This window comes from Sesamum indicum, unplaced genomic scaffold (genome assembly GCF_000512975.1).
Source record: "Sesamum indicum cultivar Zhongzhi No. 13 unplaced genomic scaffold, S_indicum_v1.0 scaffold00323, whole genome shotgun sequence".
NCBI lineage: Eukaryota > Viridiplantae > Streptophyta > Magnoliopsida > Lamiales > Pedaliaceae > Sesamum > Sesamum indicum.
In genome coordinates, this window is record NW_011628216.1 from 12199 (window position 1) to 22630 (window position 10432).

The following is a 10432-nucleotide window of genomic DNA, read 5'->3' on the forward strand; positions in this document are numbered from 1 at the left end:
GACACTCTGACAAAGAGTGTATCCTCAACAAACCAAAACCAGCTAAACCACCGATTGCTGTATATGTACCAAAAATGGGGACGCCGCAAGAACCAACAATGCCTAAACGGAGTAGGAACCATCCTAGGGAGGAAGGTGATACTACTTATATACCATCCCGACCAACACATATGCCTGATCGGAACATGAGCAGACCACCACCAGCTCAAGTGGTAGAAAAGCAAAGAGAGGGACGTGAATCCCCTAGAGATGCAGCCGGCCCTAGTCGTGAGGAAAGGGGTAAGGCGCTTGTTATATATAATACTTTTGACGCACTTCACCTATTAGATGATACAGATGAGTCGTCTCGGGGTCCTAAGCATAGCAGCCCCATGCCTTGTGATCCATGTTGAATGCAGCAGTATGGAATGTTCGTGGCCTGAAGCAGAGAGAGGGACGTGAATCCCCTAGAGATGCAGCCGGCCCTAGTCGTGAGGAAAGGGGTAAGGCGCTTGTTATATATAATACTTTTGATGCACTTCACCTATTAGATGATACAGATGAGTCGTCTCGGGGTCCTAAGCATAGCAGCCCCATGCCTTTGGGATCCATGTTGAATGCAGCAATATGGAATGTTCGTGGCCTGAACAAACGAGATCATCAGTTAGCAGTCAAAGACATTGTTGCTGAGTTCAGGTTACAATTCCTCGGTCTCCTTGAAACTCGTGTTCGTATCAATAACGTATCTCATATTCAGGCTTTTTTACTACCTCAATGGAAATGGTTTGTGGATTATGGATCGTCTGGTAATCGGATTTGGATAGCGTGGGATGAAAATTTTATTGATGTTGATGTGGTTAAATGTGGCACACAGTTTATTCACTGTCATGTTAATATCCGTGCACTTCATGAGTCCATTGCTATTACTGTTATTTATGGGGCAAATGAGTTGGTAGAGAGGAGGGCGTTATGGGGCTCCATGGAGACTATTGCTATGCAGAGTACTGATATTTCGTGGCTTGTTGGAGGGGATTTCAATACAGTGCGAGACCTTAGTGAAATCTGTGGTGTATCAGGAGATATTCGAATGGTCATGGAAGATTTTAATACTTGCATCTAGAATACAGGATTATTACCATTACCCATGCAGGGCGAATGGTACACATGGCACAATTGCAGTACCGGGCCACGAAACCTCTGGAAAAGACTGGATCGCATGCTGATCAATGATAGATGGATGGCTCAGTTCTCGACATCATATTATTCTTCTCTCACAGCACGCACTTCAGATCACTCTCCGATGGTGTTATGTGGGGATATACAACAACAACTAGGAGGTATGTTTCGATTCGATAATTACCTCGCCCTATCTCTAGAATTTATTCCTAGTGTACAGCAGGTATGGCAACATAACATAATAGGGACACCCATGTATGCCGTAACAAGAAAACTCAAAGCACTTAAACCGATGTTTAGAGAGCAGAGGAGGAAAAAGGGGGACTTATCACACAATGTCCAACTAGCAAAAGGGTTTCTTGAGATGGCGCAAGTACTTGTTACTTCAAACAGGTAGGATGAACTATTCCTACAATTGGAACACTGCTGCCGGGTAGTACTAGCTAAAGCAGCTAAACTTGAACAGATTATGCTCCAACAGAGATAAAAAATGCAGTGGATGAAGGGGGGTGACCAGTGCTCCCGGGTATTCTTTTGTAAGATTGCTCAAAGGAGATCGGCGAGGAGAATCTTACAAATCAATGATGATCATGGAGCCACTCACATAGATCCAGGAGTAGTAATTAATGAGTTTGTCATGTACTACCAAAATTTACTTGGTGGGGAACGACGAAGAGACATGATAGATCTTCGATTCCTGCGACCATGGGCTATACATATATTGAGTGAAGATGATGTCAACTCCTTAGTCTTGCCATTTACTCATACGGATGTCAAGCAAGCGATTTTTGACATTGCTGAAGATAAGGCACCTGGGCCAGACGGGTATTCATCGGGCTTCTTCAAAGCTGCATGGCCTATAATAGGGCAGGAGGTGTCTTCGGTAGTCTTGGATTTCTTTCATACGGGCCGAATTCTGAAGCAGATAAATACTACACTTTTGGCGCTCATACCAAAGGTACATTCTCCTATGAATGTTGGTGATTTCCGTCCTATATCTTGCTGCAATGTACTGTACAAGATTATTGCCAAGCTCCTTGTCCAACGATTGAGTGTGATACTGGACAAACTTATTAGTCCGTGCCAAGCGGCGTTCGTGCCCGGACGAAGCATAGGAGACAATATTATGTTGGCGCAGGAATTGTTTACGGGATATAACCAGACTCATCTACCACCCCGGTGTGCTTTAAAAGTGGACATTCGAAAGGCATATGATACGGTGGAGTGGGATTTCCTAATTGCTGTGATGGAGTTATTTGTTTTTTTTTTTCGGTAATGGTAGATTTCATAAATGAAAAATATGGTACAGTACAACAATTATTTGGGTTCCCTCATACATTCGTGAAATGGATTGAGGAGTGTGTCACAACACCCTCATTTTCTGTTGGGATTAATGGGAAACCTCACGGCTTCTTTACGGGGGCCAGAGGGCTTCGGCAGGGAGATCCTCTATCACCATACTTATTCGTGCTTGTGATGGAAGTCCTACAATTGGGTTTCCTACAATTGATTGACCAGGATGAATTATTTTCCTTTCATTGGAAGTGTGATGCAGCCAGGATTTTTTAGCTGGGATTTGCTGATGATTTGTTGCTATTCTGTCGTGCCGATATGAACTCTATTGGAGTATTTAAGACAGGATTGGATCACTTTGCTGAATGGTCGGGGCTCAGGCTGAATGTGCAGAAAAGCCACCTCATTATCTCACGTTCAGCACAAGGACTACGAGAGGAGATGCTGGAAGTACTCGGGTTTCAAGAGGGAGTCCTACCGATGAGGTATTTAGGGCTACCTCTTTTATCTTCTCGTTTAACAATTGCTGATTGTAACCCTTTATTGTTGAAAATTGATAAACACATTGCGGGTTGGGAGGGTATGGCTCTTTCTTATGCTGGTAGGGTGCAGATTATTAAATCTGTACTCTTGTCACTGAGTTTATATTGGTCATCGGTGTTCGTCCTGCCAAAGAAAGTTACTAACGAAATTGAGAAGAGACTACAAACTTTCTTGTGGAAGGGGACAACAAACAGTGGTTATGCGAAGGTAGCATGGAAAGATCTCTGCCGACCGAAAGATGAGGGAGGACTAGGATTCAAAGATATTGAATCGCACATTAATGACCAAGAAACTCTGTGATATCATCAGGTGCGATAGGACCTCAATTTGGGTTGAATGGCTTTACCAGGGTCGATTACGAGAGACCTCCATTTGGACGATTAGGGAGAATGGAGGCTCATGGGGTTGGCGGAAAATTCTACGTCTACAGGCTTTCCTCCGCCCTATGGTGGACTATCAGATCGGCGATGGGCGAACTTTTTACCTTTGGCAGGATCCGTGGCATTATCTCGGACCGCTCAGTGTCAGATTCCCACGGGGACTGAGACTACTCAGAATAGAGGAATCAGCCAGATTGAGCACGGTTATTAGTGAAGGAGAGTGGCAGTGGCCTCCTATCACAGATTTTGAGTGTCTGGAGATCACACAAGGTTTACCCACAATCCATGGAGGGGAAGACCGAATTATTTGGAGATTTGATCAGGGTAAACCTACAACCCAGGCTCTATATAGGCTTTTTGATCCCCCAGGACCGAAAGTAGGCTGGGCTTCACTACTTTCGGGATCACTGAAGATTCCACGTCATTTGTTCATCCTGTGGCTTGCTATTCTAGGCAAATTGGCTACAACGGACAAATCATGGTTAGCGCACCTTGGCCCATGTATTCTATGTAATGAGGGAGCGACAGAGACACATGGCCACTTATTCTTTCAGTGCAGATTTAGTCAACAGTGTCTCACAGCTATCCGAAGAATGGTATGATATTCTTGGCCCAATAGAGACTGGATAACGGATATGGAATGGGCTTCCCGAAAATGGAGAGGTAAACACATTGTTAACATATCTTATCGAGCACTATTAGCTTCATGTGTTTACCACATTTGGAGGGAGAGAAACTTGAGAAGATTCGAGCACATTGAGAGGACACCTAACACCATGGCTTTATTGATTGTTGAGGATATCAAGCAGCGGATCCTTAGTATCTCTCTACCTAGATCAGTCAGTACAAGAGCTTTATATAGACTGTGGCGTATCCCTTGGCCTGTCGAGGGAGAAACCAGCTGATAACCACACTGTTGTACTGTACTACTATTTCATTTTACTTAATGAAACTTACATTTACCAAAAAAAAGTTTCATGGAATTTTGAGAACGTTCAAAAGTTAACTGTTTGACACGGTTTTATATAAGCAAGTTTGTTTCCCATTTCTATTAATTTGTAGTTATTATTACACATAACAAATTTACCACACAAATGGATGGGTCTAGACCAATGTTTGGGTCAAGTTTCGTAGAATTCTGAGAACGTTCAAAATTCAGCTGTTTTGCACGGTTTTATTAAAACAAGTTTGCTTCGCTTTTATGCTAATTTGTAGTTATTATTACGCTTACCAAATTTACCATACAAATGCATGTTTCTAAACCAACGTTTGGGTCAAGTTTCATGGAATTCTGAGAACGTTCAAAATTTAACTATTTTGCACGGTTTTATTAAAGAGAGTTTGTTTCCCTTTTATACTATTTTGTAGATATTATTACGTTTAACAAATTTACTATACAAATGCATGGGTGTAAACCAACGTTTGGGTCAAGTTTCTGGAATTCTCAGAACGTACAAAATTTAGCTGTTTTGCACGGTTTTATTAAAGCCAGTTTGTTTCCCTTTTCCACTAATTTCTAGTTATTATTACCCTTAGCAAATTTACCAACAAAAGAATGGGTCTAGTCCGACGTTTGGGTCAAGTTTGTGGAATTCTGAGAATGATCAAAATTTAGCATTTTGTCACGGTTAGTTTAACGCTAGTTTGTTTCCCTTTTTTACTAATTTGTAGTTATTATTACGCTTAGAAAATTTACCACACAAAAGAATGGGTCTAGACCTACGTTTGGGTCAAGTTTCGTGGAATTCTGAGAATGTTCAAAATTTAGCTGTTTGTCACGGTTTTATTAAAACAAGTTTGTTTCTCTTTTCTACTAACTTGCAGTTATTATTAGGTTTAGCAAATTTACCACACAAAATAATTGGTCTAGACCAACGTTTGGGTCAAGTTTCGTGGAATTTTGAGAACGTTCAAAATTTAGCTGTTTGGTATGGTTTTATGGTAAATGTAAGTATGGTTTTTATATAAGCAAGTTTGTTTCCCATTTCTACTAATTTGTAGTTATTATTACACTTAGCAAATTTACCACACAAATGCATGGGTCTAGACCAACGTTTGCTTCAAGTTTCGTAGAATTCTGAGAACGTTCAAAATTTAGCTGTTTTGCACAGTTTTATTAAAACAAGTTTGTTTCCCTTTTATACTAACGCTTACCAAAATTTACCACACAAATGCATGTGTCTAAACCAACATTTGGGTCAAGTAAAACTAGCTTTAATAAAACCGAGCAAAACAGTTAAAAATTGGACTCTCCATATCCTCTCTCACACACTACTACACCACATAACACACACACACTTGCCCTAACTACTAGAAACGATGCCGGCGACGAGGAAGAGGCTCCGACCGGCGAAGGGGAGACCGATGGTGATGGTGTCAGGCAAACGGCAGTCATCGTTGAGCAGTTTTCCGGCGAAACCCGCGAGATAACCGAAAAGTCGCCATTGAAGGAGGTTCGATTGGAGGAAACTGCCGGCGATTCTGACGCTCCCCATTGTTGCCATGGTCATGGGGATGGCATAGGAAGCTTTTTGGAAACCAAAACTGTCGATTTAGCCCCTAGTTCATCATTCTCAAAATTAGGGGTTTTGCGCCGTTGGGGAAGATGAACCGACGCCTGTGGAAGACGAAACGGCAGCGACAAATCGGGGCATGGCTGACGATGGGTTAGTGACTGTTGATGAAGGAGACACCATGCCCATGGAAAAAGATCCGCATGCCCATGGAAAAAGATCCGAACTTGGATGGAAAAGATGGAGATTTGGTGCGCCGCCCAAAACTAGGGTATGGCGGCGCACCTTCGACGAGCAATAATGGCGAACGGAGAAGAGGTACGTTCAATATGGCTGAATTTATCCGATTAGCTCGTGTTGTTATTGATGCCGGAGACCACGATTCATTAACGGCGCTTGAGGAGTTGAAACTGAAATGGGAGACAAGTTTTGGGAAGCAGCCTGCCGCGAATTTATTTTCGGGACCGGCGCCGCTAACTGAACCACCACTTGTAAGGGGGATACGCAAGGCTTTGAGGACCATAATTCCGCCGGCGATTGGTGTACAGTCGAACGAAAACAGAACTGCGTTGAGGGATAGGGTTTTCTGATCGGGAAGCTTTATTTCCGGCGACATTGGCGGCCGAACAGAGGCGGAAACGGCGAACACAAGGGTTAGCTCAAGACCTGTAACATTTCCGACCAGATCTACAGTTTTCCGGCCGGTGAAAGACGCGATTCCGGCGAACAGCAAGGTGACGCAGATTCTTGATGATGCAGCTGCTGATGTAAGCGCTGACTCCGCTGATGTAAGCGTTGACTCTGCTGATGATGTCATTGTTGCTGACACAGGGCATGACATTAGCAATGTAGTAGAAAAAAACAGCAACTTTGGAAAAAAGATAGCATCCTCTCCTTTGTTCATTGGGAATATTCCTTTGCACACTAGTCCACAAATGAATTTTGATGATAATTACTGTTGCGTTCAACAATTCGTCGCGTAAAACGCTATCATACATTGCCCCAACGATGCAAAATGGGGAGGTTGTAGTTCGTCCTTCATTAGATACTGTGCGAGATGGAGCCAAACGATGGGAAACTACAGCAGTGGGTTACTTTTTGGGGAAACGACCGTACTATCATCATTTGAAGGAGTTTGCCTTTTCGGTTTGGCCGGCACTACGAGAGGTCACAGCGACTACTAATGGCTTCTTTTTCTTCCGATTTAAATCAGTAATTGATATAGAGGAAGTCATTGAAGGAGGACCCTGGTTGTTCCAGGGACAGCCGATTGTACTGCAAAAGTGGGAACCAGGTATGGCTATGAGAAAATTGAAGCATACGCAAGTGCCTGTCTGGATAAAAATGCGACACCTTCCAATGAAATTCTGGACGACGAAAGGATTGAGTACTGTTGCGAGTGGGGTGGGAAAGCCTCTCTACCCAGATGCGATAACACGAGCATGCACGAGACTGGACTTCGCTCGTGTATGCGTGATGATTGATGTTACACAGACATTGAGGAAACATATTATTATAATGACTCCGGATGAAGATGGAGGGGAAACCCCATGCAAAGTAGATGTCGAGTATGAATGGCTTCCCCCAAAATGCACAGACTGTATGACACTGGGACATTCGGCGAAGGAGTGTACGTTGACTAAACCTCAAAAACAGAAAAAACCCCCGGTAAAGGTGTATGTGCCAAAATTCAACACTCCCCCTCCAACAAAACCCAAAAAAAGACAATTGAATCAAGAGACTGTCGTTGAGGTGGAAGAAGTTACGAGACGAGAGGAATGTGCAAATCAGACTGAACATGAAGTCTCCTCACACAATGAGAGGGGTAAGGCAGTGGTTATTTATAATACATTTGATGCTTGAATTTACTTGACGATACAGATGAGACTACTAGGGTCCTAACATATGCAGCCCCACTAGCAGTAATCCATGTTGAATATCGCGATATGGAACGTCCGGGGGCTGAATAAGAGAGACCATCAGCTCGCATTAAAGGACCTTGTCTCTGAATATAGGTTACATTTTATGGGCATATTAGAAACTCGCGTTCGTCTTAACAGTGCCATGCATATTCAGTCCTTTTTGCTTCCTCATTGGAAATGGTTTGTGGATTATGCATCTGTGGGTAATCATATATGGGTTGCGTGGGACGAGAATTGAAGTTGATGTTCATATCCTTGAAGTGGGGAATCAATTTATACACTGTCGTGTCAGTAACAGGGCTGATAGTGAACCTATCATTATCACTGTTGTTTGTGGAGCCTCTGAGATTGCAGACCGTCGGAGCTTATGGAGTACATTGGATATACTGGCTCGACAGTGCACAGATGATCCGTGGCTGGTGGGAGGCGATTTCAATGCAGTCCAAGATATGAATGAGGTGTATGGAGCTTCGGGTGATATTAGGATTGCCATAGAAGAATTCAATGCTAGTATGCAGGTGGCCGGGTTATTGCCATTGCCTATGCAGGGAGAATGGTATACTTGGCATAATTGCAGTACAAGCCCACGGAGTCTGTGGAAGAGATTGGATCGGATGCTCATTAACGATAGGTGGCTTGCGAGATTCCCTTCATCGTGCTATCACAGCCTTATGCCGCGGACTTCTGACCATTCGCCACTAGTAAGGGACAGGCAGCATCAAACTAGAGGTATGTTTCGTTTTGACAACTACCTAACTCTCTCACCTGAATTTATCCCCAGCGTGCAGAATATTTGGAATCAAACAGTCATTGGGTTTCCTATGTTTGCGGTAACGCGTAAACTTAAAGCCTTGAAACCAGTCTTCAGACAACAAAGGAGGAAAAAAGGAGATTTGACACTTAATGTTCACCTAGCCAAAGGATTCCTTGACGAGGCACAACACTTGGTGAGCCTAGATAGACAGAATGAGGCCTTTTTACAACTGGAACACTACTGTCGCCTTGTATATGCAAAAGCGGTGAAGCTCGAACAAATCATGTTGCAACAACGAGCCAAGATGCAATGGATGAAGGGAGGCGACCAATGCTCCCGGATTTTCTTTCAAAAAATTGCCCAGAGAAGAGTGTCGAGGAGGATAATGCAGATCAATGATGATAATGGGACCACCCACACGGATCCAGGAGAGATTACCAATGAATTTGTCTGTTACTACCAAAATCTTTTTTTTTGGGTAAATGTAAGTTTCATTAATAACATTGTAGTACAGTACAACATGGAAGTCATCAGTTGGTGTCTCCCTCGACAGGCCAAGGGATACGCCAAAGTCTAAATAAAGATCGTGTACTGACTGAACTAGGTAATGTAATGCTATGTATTCGCTGCTTGATATCCTCAATAATAACTACTGCCATGGTGCTGGGAGTCCTTTCAGTTTGCTCAAATCGTCTCAAATTTCTCTCCTTCCAAATGTGGTAAACACATGATGCTAATAGTGCTCGGTACGACATGTTAATAATGTGCTGACCTCTCCATCTCCGGGAAGCACATATAATATTCGTCATCCAGTCTCTATTGGGCCACGAGAATCGTACTATTTTCTGAATTTCTGTTATACACTGACGACTAAATCTGCACTGGAAAAATAAGTGGTCGTGTGTCTCCGTCGCTCCCTCGTTGCATAAAATGCACGGGCCGAGGTGGGCTAGCCATGGTTTATCCGTCGTAGCCAACTTTCCAAGAATAGCAAGCTAGAGGATGAATAAGTGACGTGGAATCTTGAGTGATCCCGAAAGTAGCGAGTACCAGTCTACTTTCGGTCCAGGCCGATCAAAAAGCCTATAAAGAGTCTGAGTAGTAGGAATCCCATGGTCGAACCTCCAAATAATGTGGTCCTCTGAGCATTCTAAGAATTCGACGGAAAAAATGCAAAAATTCTCTCACTAAAAAAATTCTCTCTCAAAAAATGGACCCTCCAAAATCTCATTCTTCTCTCACACACACTAATACACCATCAAAAACACACACTAGCCCTATCTCTAAAAATCCGCCGGCCGGAGAGGTGGGAGACGACGGCGAGCCACCGGAGGATGACGGAAGTACTGTAGATGAAGAAGGGGAGCCCAGGGCAACAACTATTGCTGGTTTTATTGGAGAAAAACCAGATCTCGCCATGGAAGATGAAGAATCGGGCTCGATTTTTCCGGCGGCCGACGGCAACTCTTCGCAATCCCATGGCAGCCCAAGGTCAGGGGGAGTGGAAGGACCTTTGTTGATGAGGAAAAATGGACTTTTGGCCGGAGAACAATCGGGTTCTGGATCTGGTTTTCACACCGCCGAAAATGGCGGAAATCAATCGTCTTCGTCTCCGTGCGTCTTCAACCTTGAGGAATTCTTCACTCTTGCCAATAAAGTGGTCGACCATGGCGACGCCCAAGCCATGGATGCGCTGAAGGAGTTGAAACGACGTTGGGAGGCTAGATTTGGGATCGCGAAATCGCGTTTGCCGGCAGATAAATTGAAGGTAGACGACCACCCGTTTGCCCGCGAGTTGCGACAAGCCTGCCGGAGACTTACAGCGCCGAGGACGACGAAAACGGGGGCTGGGGGTAGTGGTTTGGCAGTCCA